The sequence below is a fragment of the Empidonax traillii genome, unplaced genomic scaffold, assembly GCF_003031625.1.
Source record: "Empidonax traillii isolate 1590-97213 ecotype Southwest subspecies unplaced genomic scaffold, ASM303162v1 scaffold42:size1813164, whole genome shotgun sequence".
NCBI lineage: Eukaryota > Metazoa > Chordata > Aves > Passeriformes > Tyrannidae > Empidonax > Empidonax traillii.
The window spans coordinates 1,072,947-1,089,494 of record NW_020955235.1 but is presented as its reverse complement, the minus strand read 5'-3'; positions in this window follow the sequence as shown (position 1 = coordinate 1,089,494).

The following is a 16,548-nucleotide window of genomic DNA, read 5'->3' as shown; positions in this document are numbered from 1 at the left end:
TCAAAATACAAATCAATAGAGCCCTTTCCGAAAGGGGAAGATATACACTAACAATGCTGACCCACATGCTGAGTTTCAGCCCCTCTGAGCGGTCCTACTGGCTTTGAAGGAGCCATTCATATGGAAAGGCATAGGCTCAGTTGTACGGCCAGATTTTAGGAGGTATGCCAGCTTTGCTGAGGCACCTCAAACTGATTAACGAGTTCTGAGTTCTACCATGGAGGGGCAACAATGAACACTGGAGGCAGAGACACTGTGGGTCATCCTGCAGCTCTGCTCTAGAGAGCTCCAGCAGTGGTGATGCTGGCATGGGAAGGAAAACAAGAGTGAAACAAGACCACTCAGACAGCAGTTTTGAAGCTATTCTTACAGCTGCCATGCAGCACATCTCTACTAGAATGCTCTACAAGCAAAAGGTTCCTCATACACAGTCTCCTCATGGAGCAAGCACACTCACCCAGGTTTGCAGAGGCAGTAAGATGGCAATCACCAGCAGTAATTCTCCTCCTTCTCCTTGGAATTTGGAATGATAATGCTCGAAACACTGCCAGGAACAACAGAACAATGAAATAAGTCCAATGCTACAAACTAACCACTTTTCAAATTTATTTGGAAATTAAAAGTCTACAAAAGCAACTAGCGTTAGTAAATACTTTGCACTGCGATCCAGATTTCCCCCTCTCCAAATATCTATCTCTCCTCCAAAACCCAAAAAAAAAGACCAAAACATTTTAAAATAAATTACATACATAAGCCTATTTTTTCCTATTTTTAGCAATCAAGTTACATGTCTACAAAATTAGGGCTCAGGGTCAACAGTGTTAACAGAAAAAACACTGCTTGCAACAAAACCATATATTCAGCATCACAATCCTATTTCCACGTTCTGGTCAGAAAGGCTGTTTTCTGACCACATTCATGTAATTAAATAACAGTGAATCTCTTATTAAATACAAGGCCTGATTCTCATCTCACAAGAATTGATGACAAAGTTGCTAGCTGAAGTTTAAAAACATTCACAGTTTATTTATTTATTATATCTAACATATATAAAATGCTAAGTTTGGGCTGGGGAAGGGGCAGTGTGATTGTTGTTGTTTTGTGTTCTTTTTTTTCCCCACAGGAAAAAGATCTGGCAATGTACATCTGTTTCACAGTAAAACCAAGATATTAATATTATCCAGTAATTCAGCTGCTTCCCTTTGCCTTTGGGCAAACTTTGGTGAAGAGAGCAATATTTTTTCATACTTGTTAATTCCTCTTTAGGAATTTACATGAGAATATGTTCATTTTCATGCAAGTTAGAGTTTGGGGTTCTTTTTTTAAATAGCTTACCAGAGTAATAAATATCACCTGGTCGTAAAGCTACACCCTGCACTATGAGTTAGGTGCTGAGTGTCTGCTTGGTAAAGAAAATAAGTAAACCAATATCATAACTGCACAAAATGAAATCCAGATACATTTCCAGACAGTTACATTGAATGCTGACCACTGGGGAAAAAAATTAAATCTTTCAGATAGTGTATTAATAACTCACAGCAACACTGGGAAAATTGATAAACTTATAAATAAACTAAAAAATAATTGCTTTTTGTACTGAACACATTCACTCCCAAAAGAGAAGAAAGAGCTTTCTTGTTACCAAAAACTACACTGGAGTAGAAAATATACATTCTGGAATTCCAGATGAAACCCAGAAAATTAATATTTTCTATTTCTCCCAGGAGACATTTTTAAATTATCAAGATAGAGACCTAGTAGGAAGTTATTAAACATATGAGTTTTATCAATTTTATCTGCCTTTTGAGTGAAATTGTTGTCTTTGGATGCCTTGATTTCAGCCACTCCTGTTTCTCCTTTTGCCAGTTACCAACCGTTCTTTCAGTGTATCAGCACAGGTCAAAAGATGAACACGTGCTTAACATTCACTACTTCCACAATTCCAGTTCAGAACAGGCTAAGCAAATGCAACATTTGTACTGCCAGGGCACTGGAAAAGGGCTTTTGTGTAAATCAAATGCAAGTCTTCAAGTTATGGCCTAGGGAAGACTTAAATAGTGCCAACACCTTTGAGTTACCCTCTATGTGTATCCTCAAACCACTGACTGAACTCCAACGTCTTGTCCCAGCACGCGCAGGATTCAGAGTTAACCCTGGAGCTTGCTACCTGAGAAGACAGTTGTTTCAAGCTCCTAGTCAAGAGTTTGGAAGTGACTGTGACACAGCGACAGATCCTGAAAGCCAAAGGTTCACTCTTTCAGTTGAATGGATGAAAATCACTTCTTGAAACCTGGACTACAGATAACGTAAAACATTTCTGTCTCTTAAAGAAAAAGCGAAGTGTTCGAAGTGTTCTCCCTTAAATGTGAGAGAGCATACAATAGCAAAAAAAAAGAAAAAAAAAAAACCTTGTGAGATATATTCTGGGATACTCAGAGTTAATTGTTTGACAAGAAATTCTAACACTGCTCAGAGATGATCTACATAGTTCAGAATATAATATAATATGCTCCTCTTGAAAGAAGTTGTCAGTATCTGATGGGTTTTTATTACAATTGCTCACTATAAAACGCACTATTTAATTACTAGCATGAAAGTGATTCTAGCATAAAGGAAGAAGGGGAAATGAGACCTCTCCACCTTTTCAACATTCAATGCACTTGTGCACGTAAAAATACAATGCTTTCTCATACGTATTTTTAATGATGCGTTGCATTTTCTTAGGTCTGTGGGATCTAATTTCTCTATTGATGTCCTTAGATATGATGTAATACCTAAAGCAATATATGATGACAGTATAAAATTTAAATAAATCTAAAATTCTTAAGATGCTGGTCAAGAAGAGATTTGTGATTTTTGTGCCCAAATTGACAATCCATTAAATGGCACGTGGTGCTCAGCTTCTAAAATATACCATCTTTCCTAAGACATTTCATATTGAGCTTCTAAGATAAGACAATTGTTTCCAAAGTGTTGAATTAACACTTCTGCAATGTTGTGTATAATCTGGAATTTTACATTTTTTAACCAGACAGCCAGATTTCAAAACATCCATTCTTCAGATATTGTAATAAAGTAATTGTCAAAATAAACATACTAACACAGAACATAATGATAGAAAACACAAATATTTTTAACAGTGAGTGTCAGTTTTTCAATAAAGCAGAGTGTAAGTCAGAATTTTCGACAAACAAGTTTTTTTCTTCTGTGCATCTTAGAATCTACAAACTGCAAGTGTACATGGCCATTCAATATTATATGCACTATCAAATTAAAAACTGAACACAACATGAATTTTCCTTACTCTGACTGAAAACTCTTGTACCAGGACAACCATATCCACTGGGAAAGCAGATTATTTGGAAAGAGGCCAGATCAGACAGATGGCAGAGAAAAGGGAATCAGTGAAATGTTCATTGTTGGAAAGTTTCAGTGGAAATGTAACATACTAAAGACAAAAAAACTGGTCTCTTCAGCTTCTGAGATTACTAAAACCAACAAAAGGTGTAGCATAAGCAAAACATTTTTCTAAATTAAATCAAATAAATAGAATCACCTGTGGTTTTGAGAAAATTATCTGAAATATTTAGTGAAATAAGGTATCAAGCAGTACACTTTCTCTCCATATATAATCCAAAATATTTTCCTGTGTTTTCCAAATGAGTATACACTGTATAAGAAAAATCATGCCTCTTAGCTACCTTAGTTTTTAACATAAGTTTCTGAAACTAGGATAATTTGTTTCTTCTTATTTTTATTATCTGTATGACCACCTGTAATTTTGAACCTTCTACCTGTGATAAAAAGATTACAGATTTAGTTCAGGTGAATGATCAATAGGCTACACACTTCCAGTCACTGCTCTTTATTTGATGTACTGCTGCTCACAAAATCCCAAGACATCCACAGTCTCTTTTCCTGTTTCAGGCACTGAGCTTAGGGATGCCCAATGGAACCCTGAAGTAAAGATTTAACCAGAGCTAAATAAGCTACCGAACAAAGATTTGAGCAGATCTTCTGTTGCAAACCACACACAAAATGTTGATGTGGCTCCATCATCCAGCCACTTTGACTCCTCACCTGAATAACTCTGGGAGATTGATACATTTGGGAATGAAGCTCAGACTCATACAACAGCATCCATAGTGGCCACGGAGATAAGTAGCAACAAGCATCTGCTGAGACACTGGGGAGAATCCTGCTGAACTATAGTGAAATCAGTTATCATTTGCAGACCCTCTGAACACTTCAAGGGAAGTATTTTACATAGCCACACTATCAGGGGGCCTGGAAACATTTTTGTATTAAACATAAGTCATTTATATGTACGTATGCTCTATATCTGCTCCTATCCAGCTCAAACACATGGACAATATGGATTCCACTGTGCCAACCATCATGCTATACAACTATTTCCATTTGTGCTGCCACAAACTAAGAATTAAATATAAAAGTGGTACCTCTGGTATGAAATCTAGGTTTTGTTGTTAAGATTATTTCCTTGCCCAGTGACATAAAAGTGATCAGTATGCCATTATGTGGATAAAATAATTAAAAAAGTTTCTCAGAACTAACTCTGTCATCTTGGACAGCAAAATTACTGCTGGAAGGAGCCACTAGCACATTTGTTTTCATCATAATCAAATACACCATCCTAATCAAAATGTTTATTTGACAGGGGTTTTTTTGTTCAACTCATGACAATTTATCTATGTCAGTTCAGTGTTTATTATCTGAATGTCATGAAAGCTCCTATGCAGACTGCCAGTTCATTATCTGCACATGAGTTTAAAGCGGTAGTTTGCCTGATCAGAAATGCCAAGCAGCTTATCATTTTACATTTGACAAAATTATTTTGTAATAGGTCACTGGGTTTTTCTGTTAGAAAGCAATTGAAACTGAATATTTTCTTAAAATATAAGATAGCCAATGCCTCTACTGGATAACTACAATTTCATTGGAGTACATTTTCAATTGTTTTACTGTTTCAATTGATTGTATTTTGCAACAAAAATTTTGGCTGGTTGTGACAAAAACAACTATCACTTCTCAACCATATGTTCCATTAAACATCTCTCTGAAAATTCTCAGATGTCATTTTTTTTGTCCACTTACAAGAATATAAAGCTGAAAAAAGTAGATTTTTTTTACTGGCAAAACACCAAGATTAATTAATACTAAGTCTTAGCAAAAATCTGAACGTTTTACATACTACTCTGGGAAAGTAACAAAGACAGTAAAATATAACATCAAGGATATAGCCATGTAAAGAAATACAGAAGATTACATTAGTGATGGGTGTTCCATTTATGAGGAAATTTGATTTCAGGCTACAGTTTGTTCCTTCAGATTTTAAGATCTTGTCTGTAAAAAGCTTTCTCATAATCTCTGTAGAACATTTTCCTAACTATCACCAACATTCAGTATGTTCCGCTTCATATGACCTCGGTAGGTACTTTCTAAAGTTGTTTCATCTCTTCTGCCCAAATTTACTTAGTCGGTGTCAACAGTCAGCAACACTCTTCTTAATGCACTGGTCTTTCTTGACTTAGGATCTAACATTTTTTTTTACTTTTAATATTTGCACACCTATGTGGGGGCTGTGTGGAGAAATCCCTGTGATTATGCCCTCCAGCTTTCCAGTTTTCTGTCAGGTGTTTTGTTTCCTTGTGCTCCCCTGTCTGCATCTGAAGCCTCTAATCTCACTCCTACACTGCAACTTCTTTGAGACTCTGTCCTTGGTTAGTCTTCCCCAACACCACCTTAAAAATCACCTCTCTTGACTTCAAATATAAATCCCTCTAGTGTACATGTGCCAACATAAAATACTTCAGTTCCCCACCATCTGCATCTTTCTGTGACAGCTCTCTCGGGATCACTAGCTGATGATCAGTATGGCTGAAATAAAGTTGTTATTCTTTACACACTTCTCTCTCTTCAAGGTATCCTTGCACAAGGTCTCCTGTCATAAAACTGACATCCTTACGATTACTCAAACACACAATACATCATCTTCAACTTAGATCTCTCTACACGTCCTCTCCTAATAGCTATATACAACGTTTACAGAGCCTTACTGCTTAGTGCATGAGGTAGTTTTCCCACACATCCATATAGGTAAAAGTCTTCTTCAAGATCTTATCATGTCACATCTTAGTTATTCCAGTATTGTTTCTTCAAATCCTGCCAAATGCCATCCTGTTGGATGGTCAAATAACAACACATATACCTTAGCCTACACTGCCCTTCACGGTCGAGAGGAGATTTTCAGAAATACCTGTAAAGGCTTGTGTTATCTTCAAATCCTTCCTTAAAACTTTCTCTTACACCGTGACAATTTAATGCTGAGAAAACTGCTGTGCTACACTCCCAGCCCTGCCCTGCCACTGGGTCTTCTGCTTCCTGGTTATATCTACACTGCAAGGTCTTTTGGACAAGGCCAACTTCTTGTGTTTGTATAGTGCCACCCAGAGCAAAGCCCACTTTATGACCAAAGCTTCTGGAGGACATCGACCAGTACTGCAAAGCACAGCAAAGCATCACTGCGGTAAGAGCAGCTCTCTTTGTCAGCATAACTTTCCTTGCTGCAGAAGGGAGTGAAACCCCAGCAGACCTTTCTTCCCAAACTTGTCTGCTGCAGCTTCTCTTAACAAAACAGTGTTTGTTTGACTTGGAGGCAGTCTCTCCAAGGGACGTATCAGGGATATATGTCACCCTTTGAAGCCTGTCTAGCAATCAACCAGCTCTCTTTTCCTCATCAGAGAAGAATAAGGTAAATTTTTAAGAGACAGAGTGAACAAAAACAGTGTCAAAACAAGCAGGGGTCAGATCCAGAACCTATTATTTTTAAAGTAAATGCTAAATTTACTTTAATGGGCTTTGACAAAGGTCCCCTGTTATAAAGAAAAACAGGCTGAAATTGGCCGAGTCATCACAGTAAGAGGCAGAACTCTCTTCCACCACTGAGTTATTCAGCCATTCCCAGCCACCTGCTGGCAGTTCACACTCCCTCTCCAGGCTGCCTTCCTGTAAAACTAACATATTCCAGCTGTTCTGCGGTCCCAGGCCTTAACTCTTACCTCCCCTTATTAAGTACTTGACTTCCTCTGCATCTTCATTTTTCCCAGGGAACTTCATTTCACGGACTTTGGGCAACTCTGTGATGAGGCCTAAGAGAAAGGTGAACTGTTTAGACTGTGGAGTAGAATAAAAAAACAAACAAGCCCCAAACTGGGATCTTCTTCCCTTGAGAATTCTAGAGGGGAGAATAAGATAATGATCTGTTCTGGATCTGAACATTTTGCAACCACTTTGTATTTTAATTCTAATGAGAACACAAAAACGAATTATAAACATGCCTTTAGCATTTCTCTTGCAAATTTAGATCTCAGGAACAAAATTAGTCCTTGCCACTCAAGTTTTACATATATATATTCTATCTACACTTTTCATATATATATGGATATAAACTTCTTTATCCTAGTTCTAGAGGAAAATTGCTGCCTTGGTATATTTATAATACAGCAGTCACAGCCTTAGTACTCTTGCCATGTGTCACTGGTCATCATGAGAGAAAAAAATAAAGGAAAAAAACCCTACAGTTTCTATATAAAAACAAACAAAAGCCTTATTTTGATTTCACTAAACTAAACAAAAAAGTGTTAAGATAATTTTGTATGTGTCTTCTTGTCATACTGGTAACCAGCTGCAGTACAGAAAATGAGCCATTGTAACTGTTTCATCAAGTAGAATCTGTCAGTAAGTCAAATGCAGGGACATAATTTAGGTTCCAAAATGTGAATTTGAGAGATGATGGGGGGAAAATATAAGAGATTTACAATGACTGTACAGACACCAAGATAACGTAGTAGCATACATTTAACCCCCACCTCACACTCCAGCTGTTCACATCCAAAGAGTCAATTTATATTCCGTATGTTCTGTCTGTTTTGTGACAGGACATACACAGTCCATATTACAAAGTCATTAGCTGATATACCTTATTGCTGGACTAATGTTCCCTTCAAATGCCTTCACATGGAAGGAAGCACTTGGGATTGCAATGAAAATATCCATGAGGGATAGCACTGATTCACACCTTACCAGAGGTATTTACATAAGGCAAGCCAGCTGTTAAAAGGAGAAAGCTGGTTCAGTGCATTCTACAAGGACTTAAGACAGTTTGAGAAACAGCCTCAGTTATTAGGAACACCAAAGTTTTGGTGATCATCAAACATCCTTACAGGTGGCTAAAATGCACCTGGGCCTTTTCAGAAAGTATCACAACTTTCATGTAGCTGAGAGTCCTTATCAATAAATCAAAAAGGATTAGAATAACAGTTTCTACTACAGAGAAATAAAGCAACAAATAAAATTTATTCCATTTTTGATTTTTTACTTGTATACAATGATATATATACATTCTCAATCTTTAAAAATAGTTTTAAATTATATAGTATTTTTAAGAGTATCAGAAACTGTACAGGATGAAAAGCAATTAGAGCATTGTATACCCATAGAAAGTACTTCAACAGATAGATGTAGAAAAAGAGGGACAAGATGGATTATCTTAAAGCATGCAGGAATTGCTTCAGAGAGCTTTCAAAATTTTGCAATTGAATTCTGAAAGAAACAGTGAGAAAATATGGGAAATTCTATGCAAATCACAAAAAAAATCCTGTGGATGAGGACTAATCTTCTCTACTGAGTCCATATGCAGAGGCTTTTCTCTGCCCCTAAGAATAAAATATGGAATTTAATTTGAATATTTATTTCTAGATCAAATATAAATTATTCATTAGTTTCTTTTGCCTTTTGTAATTTAGGAGCTTTAGATCTTGCCTCTTAAAATTTCTAAATTAGGATTGATTTCTATTTGAAACTTTTCACTATGAGTACCCCGTCAGAGAGTTGGTAATGTCTACCAACCTAACTACCAACCTAGACTTTCAAGACAGCTAAGATGGCAGTCGCATGGGGTTTAGTATATGCTTCACTTAAAGATGCTAAAATGAAGTATTGGTTTTAACTCTGAGTTACAAATCTCTCCAATTTATTTTTGTATTTAATTCTTTAGGGAGATTTATAGGGAGAATTAGAATAAGAATCTCCTATGTAAATTTCCTTTTATGTAAAGTGGTATGATAGTAAAATAGCCTTCAAATGCCACCCTCTCAAAATGGCTGCAGGAGGTCCCAGGTATGGGGACACAGGGCAAGAGACATAACTTTGTCTACTATTTTGAGTAATTGATGACCCTACTATAGAACAGGTTTATGCTGGTGATTAAATCTTTCTAACAAATTGTACAACAATGACATTTAACAAAGATGCTTTAGCAAGCTCTTGCTAAGCAATGCATCAACTTCCAAGGCTGACCAGTCTTTAAAAGCATAGTGATTGCTATTACAAGTTGCTAAGTAAGGTGTTTAGAAGTATTTAAAAGACACAATCTCTGGGCTAGCTGACATTTTTCTGGAGATATTTTCTAGTTTGTTACTTACTCAGATGGCTTCAAATGGTGATTTGGGCAGCTGGAACCTGGGGGCATATTTGCTTCATTACATAGATTATTTTGTCAGCTGGAGCTGATTTTTTGTTAATGTACAGATGGACACAGAAAACCTTCAAAGACGGTACAAATTTATTTTGTTTTAAATGTAAATACCACCCTGGTATCATTAATAGCCAAGTAGCTTGTTTCTCTTAGCATTCTGCGCCTTATATGCCAATAATCTCAGGGCTTTATTTTGCCTGATATAAATTTTCATTAAGCCTGAGGAGGGCTCTTTCTCTCTTTCCTGACTGATTCAGGTTTAATTGGCCTCTAAGGATAGTAAGCTGCTTGAGGGTTCTTTCAGAATCTGTGTTCCTCTGCTTCTTTGCCAAATATTTTTTTATTTCATCTAGCAATTTGTTTCCATCAGCTTCTTTTCTCCATTTTTGCTGCCAGAGACAAAGCTGCTACATTTTTTCTCTCATTATATAAGCATTTCCCCTATCCATGTTCTTGGAACAAACACTATTTTTCAGGTAGCTCCACCTTTTCTTTCAAAGTCTATTCTGATGTGCCCTCGAAAAAGGTTTAGTCAGAAGATTTTTGCTATTTGCCTCCACTCGGGTCTAACTGAATCTCTGTAATAGATGTGTGGGCTGACCATGCCATTTAACTTCTTTCCAGCAAGGCCAAACCAAGCAGAAGGAAGTCAGGACATAATTGAATCTAAGATAGAGACAGCATGAAAAAAATAGAAAACCAAAAAGCTTTTCAAGAAATTCAAAATTATACAGAAAAGTACTTTCCTCTTAACTTTCTTTTTCTTTCTTAATAATCGTATAACATTCTTGAAACTCTTTTTCCTTCTCTCTATTAGGGAAGCCTAGGATTCTTATATGATTTACTTTAAACAGAAGAGTTTTGCTGTCCTTGTGCATTTACGTGATTTTTCGTTCTCTTCAGTGTGGATATAGAAGCCTCCATTTCAGCAATATTTTATTTCCATAAAGATTACCAAATCTATTATTTGCTTGCCGTGTCTTTAATTGTGCTTTTATAGTTTCAAAAATAGTCCCACTCCGCAACAGTAATTAGCAGATTTGTAAGCTGGTAGCTCATGGTTTGCTCTTTTGGGCTGCCTTTGTAGCCAGTACTCCTCTGTTCCCCTAGGCAGCTTTATTTATTTAAAAGATTTCCAACCATCAGATTTGTGACAGTCAAAGTCATCTCTTTTTTCACAGATAATCACAACATTCAAATTAATGGCCATTCATATGGCTGAATACTCAGACAGCCATGCTGAGCCTGATATGGATTCTGATCTCTCACAGATGATACTTGGTTTTTCAGTCATGTAAACTATAAATTTGGAACCATAACATTGTCAAATACGCTCGCATGTTCATGTTATATTCTGACATTCAAGAGTCTTTTAAAAAGGAAGAGACAACTATTCCAGAATTTGGTGAAGTCCTGGACAGTAACAGCAGAAATTTTATCAAGAGGAGTCTAGCAAAAGTCAATAATTTACTGTATAACAATTTTATGGGTAAGAACGAAACATTGCACAGAAAGGCTAAAAAATGTACTCTTTGTACTTTCTATAACAGGGAGAGAAGAAAGAACAAAAGACTCCAGAGCAATAAAAATAATGGGAAAGAAATAATAGGGAGGACACAGAAAAATAAAATGTTAAGACAGAGATGACTAACAGAAACAGTCTGCTTCTGACCCAAATGTAGTGGATGCTTCCCATTAAAGCAACTGTCTCAAATTAACAAACACAAACACCTTGAATGAAATTCTTCATCTACTAAACATCCAGGGGGACAAGATTCCACCACAGTCTTTGAGATAAAACCAAATAACTGTATAGATGTTTATGACTGCTGTTAGCGTGCTTTCTATAGTCTTTCTTCAAATGAAAAGAATGAGAGAGAAGAGCACGGAAGCAAATAGTTTAACAGTCTCATGCAAGTATTTATGCTTACCTGGCTGACGAGAATCAGGAAAGTAAGTTTTCCTCACTGAAGTGCTTGTTTGTAATTAGTCTCTTCCTCAAAATGTGCAAAATTTTCATGCTTCAAGAAATATTAAACTAAGGTAACAAGTGATAATATATTTGTCTTAGTAAGTTTACATACACAAAGGATATATGTCAACAGATACAAGATCTCTTTGACAAACAACAAAGCCCCACATTACCTGATAATCATCAAATATCGTAGCTGTATTCCAGCCTGGTTTTGAAGTCTTGGGATTGCAGGTTCACATTTCACTTCTCTGCTATGCACACATTGTCTACACACACTAAATGAACAGATCAAAAAGTGTGCTGCCAAACATAGATATTAAACAAGAAAAGAGTAGAAAACTTTTGGCCTCTGTGGCATTTTCCAGTTATTGCTACTTTGAGTGTTCCTCAGATTAAGTGCAGGTTAAAATACCTCAAAGAGAAATGTCATTTTAAGTCGCAGGGATCACTAATATGTGCTGAACAGTGCACTTGAAAAACAAATCACATTTTGCACACCAGTCTTTAAACATTCAGGTTGCAAACTGTTTATATTTGACAAGCCAAGTGTTGGGGGGAGGGTTGGTGTTGATTTTTTTATAACTTAGGTAACTATTAATTTTTTAAGAACTTTGTTGTAATCTTTTACAGCTGTTAACATGCTCAGGTTCTCAAATCTACAGTCTTCTTACAGTATTTGTTGCTGAACTTCAAAACTAACGTGTTTCTAAAGTATGAGAAAAGTCATGAACATTGGAAGAAAATTTAGAGCCCTTACTCAAAATAATAAACATGTTTAACTTGACTCATTTTTTGAGACATGACACCGAACCGAGCTTTAGTATGGCAATCACTCACTTTTGTCAAAAAACTTAGCAAAACAAAAGAATACAGCTTGTGTGTAAGCAATAAATTATTTATGAATTTGTAAATTTAAATTTGTATTTTTATGAAAGTGAGAATTTTTTCTAATTTTATATGTTTAATTGCATGAAATTATATAGATGGGATAACACAGTCTTGCACAGTTTTTAAAAACTGTGTGATGACTGAACAGGAGACATCCACAAACAGCTCTTCTACTTCAACATTCTCAGATGTAAAGGTTCCTGGCAGTGACATCAGGCCAGTTAAATCTGCCCCCTTTTTATGTGTTCAACATTCAAAAGCAGGGTCCTCAGTTTGTTTATTCACAGTCTCACTCATAAACAGGACAGAACAACGTTTTGACCATTTCTGCTCAAATGCTCTCTGCCTTCCACAAGTAAACAGAGAGGAAACGTCTGTTGCTCTTGCTTGAAGAGGCAGGAGGAGCAAAGGGGCTTCTAAGAAATTTGGAGAGGTGCAGAAGAGGCGAGTGGTAAGTGAGGCTGAAAATGAAGGCAGGGAGAGGATTCACACTAGCAAGTGACAGTTCACCTCACATACTCTGCTCCTGAAGTTAGAGCTCCATGGTTATTCCCACTCACTAGTGTTTGGTATCATACATGTACTAAGTGGGAAAATTGTAAAACATGCCAGATCCTTCAATCCTCCTGCATTTAAAATATTTCTTAGAGCTACACCTTCCTCTGAGGACTTTTAAGACTTTCAGGGAAGCTCACTCCAAATCTCAGATGAGCAAATACATAACTGGTCATATAAAGAGCTAATTAGCACAACTGAAAATGGTACTATTTTAATTCTTCAGGTAAATACTGATTGAGAAGGTAATTTTTTTTAAAAAGGAAACATAAGAAAAGTCCCCAAATGACATTAAGAATTAACATAATTTTAAAGGTGTGTTATTTACAGAAACTACTTAAATAGCTCCTTTGGAAGCATTTTGAGGTATTAAATAATAATGTATTTAGGACACATTACATGTAGTAAAAACAGCTACAAATGCACATGGAAAAATTATGATTAAATCCCGTTACCTCAGACTGCAGCTTTGGTACAAATAACCCCCCGACAGAATTCTAGGTTTTAGTCAAGAACACAAGGCTATGACACCTGTGACTGCCTAGGACACCCTCTCACCTCTCACTGGCATGGCAACACAGTGGACAATCACTTAAAAAAAATGGCCACATGTTCGCACCCATGGCCCACCCTCAGCACCTGCCCTTTCCCTCCTTATCCCCACAGGCCTTGTGCCACCTGGGGAAGGGCAGAGGGGAGACGGGGCTTGAGGCCACAGTGCCCACCCTGCGCTGGGCCACAGATCCCTGCTGCAAGCAGGACCTGGGCCAGCCCTTTGGGACAGTCTTCAAAATAAATAATGTCACCCAAATTGTGCTCTGTGTGTACACATCCCTGTGGAAGTGGCCCCAGCGGAGTGAAGGCCCGGGAGCCGCAGGGCTGTGGCGATGTGAGGGGTCTGTGGGTCCAGCAGCTGGCACGAGTGTACTGTGGGCCTGGGCCATCACAACCACCAGAGCCGTGGAGACCAGCCCTCACCACAGCAGGCAGACTCTGCCCACGGGGCTGGGGAACTGAGAAATAACTTTTTCATATGACAGTAAATAAAACCAACACGCAAAAGAGCCATAGAGGAGGCAAGCAAGCCTGATGCTGCCACAAGATCAACCCCCTCCTCTCATTCTTAGCCTCCAATCTAGTTCCTAAACTAGATACAATATCCTTGTACTTAAAATGAAAGGATTCAGCCAAGATGCCACTCAAGCAGCAGTTCACAGTTCAATCTTTAATGCACATCTGTTTTTCTCCATCGTCAATCGCCTATAGTAGTGCATATTGCCAGATACAAGCTTCATTAGTTCTCAAGCAATGATGCATAGTATGGCAAACCTCATGTGGGTTCCTGCTAGGATTATGGTATCTGGCAACCTAGCAGGAGAATTACATCAGGAAAAAGAGGTGCACAAGGCAGTGAAGAACCAAAAGGCAACAAGGACTGCTATGAAAGCAACATGAATATTAGAAAGCTTTACGCAGCTCTCAATTTTTTCTTTCTGGCCCCCTTTCCTTGCTTTGTGGCATCCTGTCTAACCAGGCATTGATAGCCTCCCCCTAAATGGCTGCAGCAACACTTGTCTGGAAACTGAACCCTAGAAGGTTTCAGCAAGGGCACCAGGGATTAGGATCCATATATCAACTCTTACTTTTGTCTGTCTCCACAGCCTTCTGCAGCCCTGCTCAAACCCATCTGTTCCTACCTCTTCCCGCCATCCTCCTGTTGTTGTTCCTGTGTTCACGTCTTCTTTCCCAGCCCATAAATTTGCCACAAAAGCACTCTTTTCTTAACTGCTTGTTCAGTGTCTGGTATTAATAAGCTGCTTTATACCAGCTCACTTACCTCAGCCTTTCTTACCCACTCCCCCATGCTGCTCTTGAAAAGTATGGCAAAGTGCTGTATGGCAAAGACAGCCCTGTGTCTGTAAAACTGCTTGTAAAAAATTCTTCCTTTTGACACAGTCTTTTAGAAACTAGAGCAAAGAATAACCTGATGCCAACCACTGGTGTGGAAAACGGCTACTATTCCTGTCTAGTTGAGTCAGCCATGTCATCTTCTGCCCTTTTCTACGGTACATGCTCCGTATTTCTGGTGGTAATGGTAGTGGTAAAAAGCCGGAGGAAAGACAGCCAGCTGCTCATTTGTTCTTTACTTAAAGGAAACAAGAACCACTCTTGACAGATGACTATTAGCTCCACTCCCTCTTTCCCCAGCACACAGAACAACTTGTGAGAGTACATATCAGAGCTTTCCTAAAGCCATTGGGAAGGCTTATCTTACTGATTCCAGCAGCTCAAAATGCCTGAAACCAATGCCTGATATTTCTTCTTCAGACAAGCCCAAAGAAGTGCTTTGTTGAGTTGCTTGCCAGAGGAAAATCTGCATCAAACCAGAAATCCTGCTCCTCACAAGACTTTTAATGACGATGACACTCTCCCTAGTCATACTGCCCCTTGGCCTGGTAACTGATTAAAACCTGTTTCTCTGCAAGAATCAGTGGTCGTTTGTAACTTGCAAGGATCAAACCATTAGTTCATTCAGGAATGAGCTCAAGAATACTTAGATTATAGCAAGTGTATGTATATATAGGCCTTGTACTTACTGAAATTAAGTAACCTGACTATTTAAACTGATGCTCTCAAGCTCATGCTCTCTTGCAAAGCCAGTTTTAGAGTCTTCCTAATTAGTGATTACACCAGACTGCAAGAGATATAAACCACCTAAGGATCTAAAGGCTACCATACCAAGAAACTACACAAGCAAGGAAGCCTGACATGAAAATAATGCCAGATTGTACTAATAAGACGCAAGAAGCACACCAAGAGCAACCCATGAAGAACTGGAAAGCCTTCTACAGAACGCACAATTTTGTCTTGGTATGGCATGAGTGACTAGAGGACCAGAAAAGCAGGCCATGAGGTTGCAACAACACTAGATACACCAAAGATCTTACACTTAGGCTTGTGAACCCTTTGCCCTGGAGGTGAGCAGAGGGTTTTCAAAAATCAATATTACACAACACACACAAAAACCATGGCTGCGAGCCATCAGGCAGACAGCCCTTGGACTGCAGGCTTTCCATTGCTTTCCTACACATTTCCAGAGTTACTTCCTTCCAAAACATCTACCTTCTGAGCTTAACAACAAAATATCCTTTTAAAAAATGTGCTAACTAAACACTAATTAAAGTAACCATTTGACGTAGAGAACATAAAAGCTCTGAGAAAAAAAGCAATCTCATCTTCAGCAACAAAGCATTAAAACACCTTCATCCACAGATGGACATCAGTGAAAGTGTCATTCCATAAAACTTGTGAAAAACAGTTTAAGAAAGTAGCCCTTTTCCCTCCCACTGAAAATAATGCAGAAATATAGCTACTAATGGCTAGAAATATGAGAAACAGAACTGAAGTATTAGAAATATACTAACGTGGTCTGTGAACTATAACAGCTTTTAGAAACCAAGCCCATTCACCTGCCTAAAGGAAGTGAATTCGGAGTATGTTAATATATTGACAACATCCGTGGAACACTGAAGTCTGAGCAAAACTGTCTTCTCTCACAACCTGCTGCCCGCTC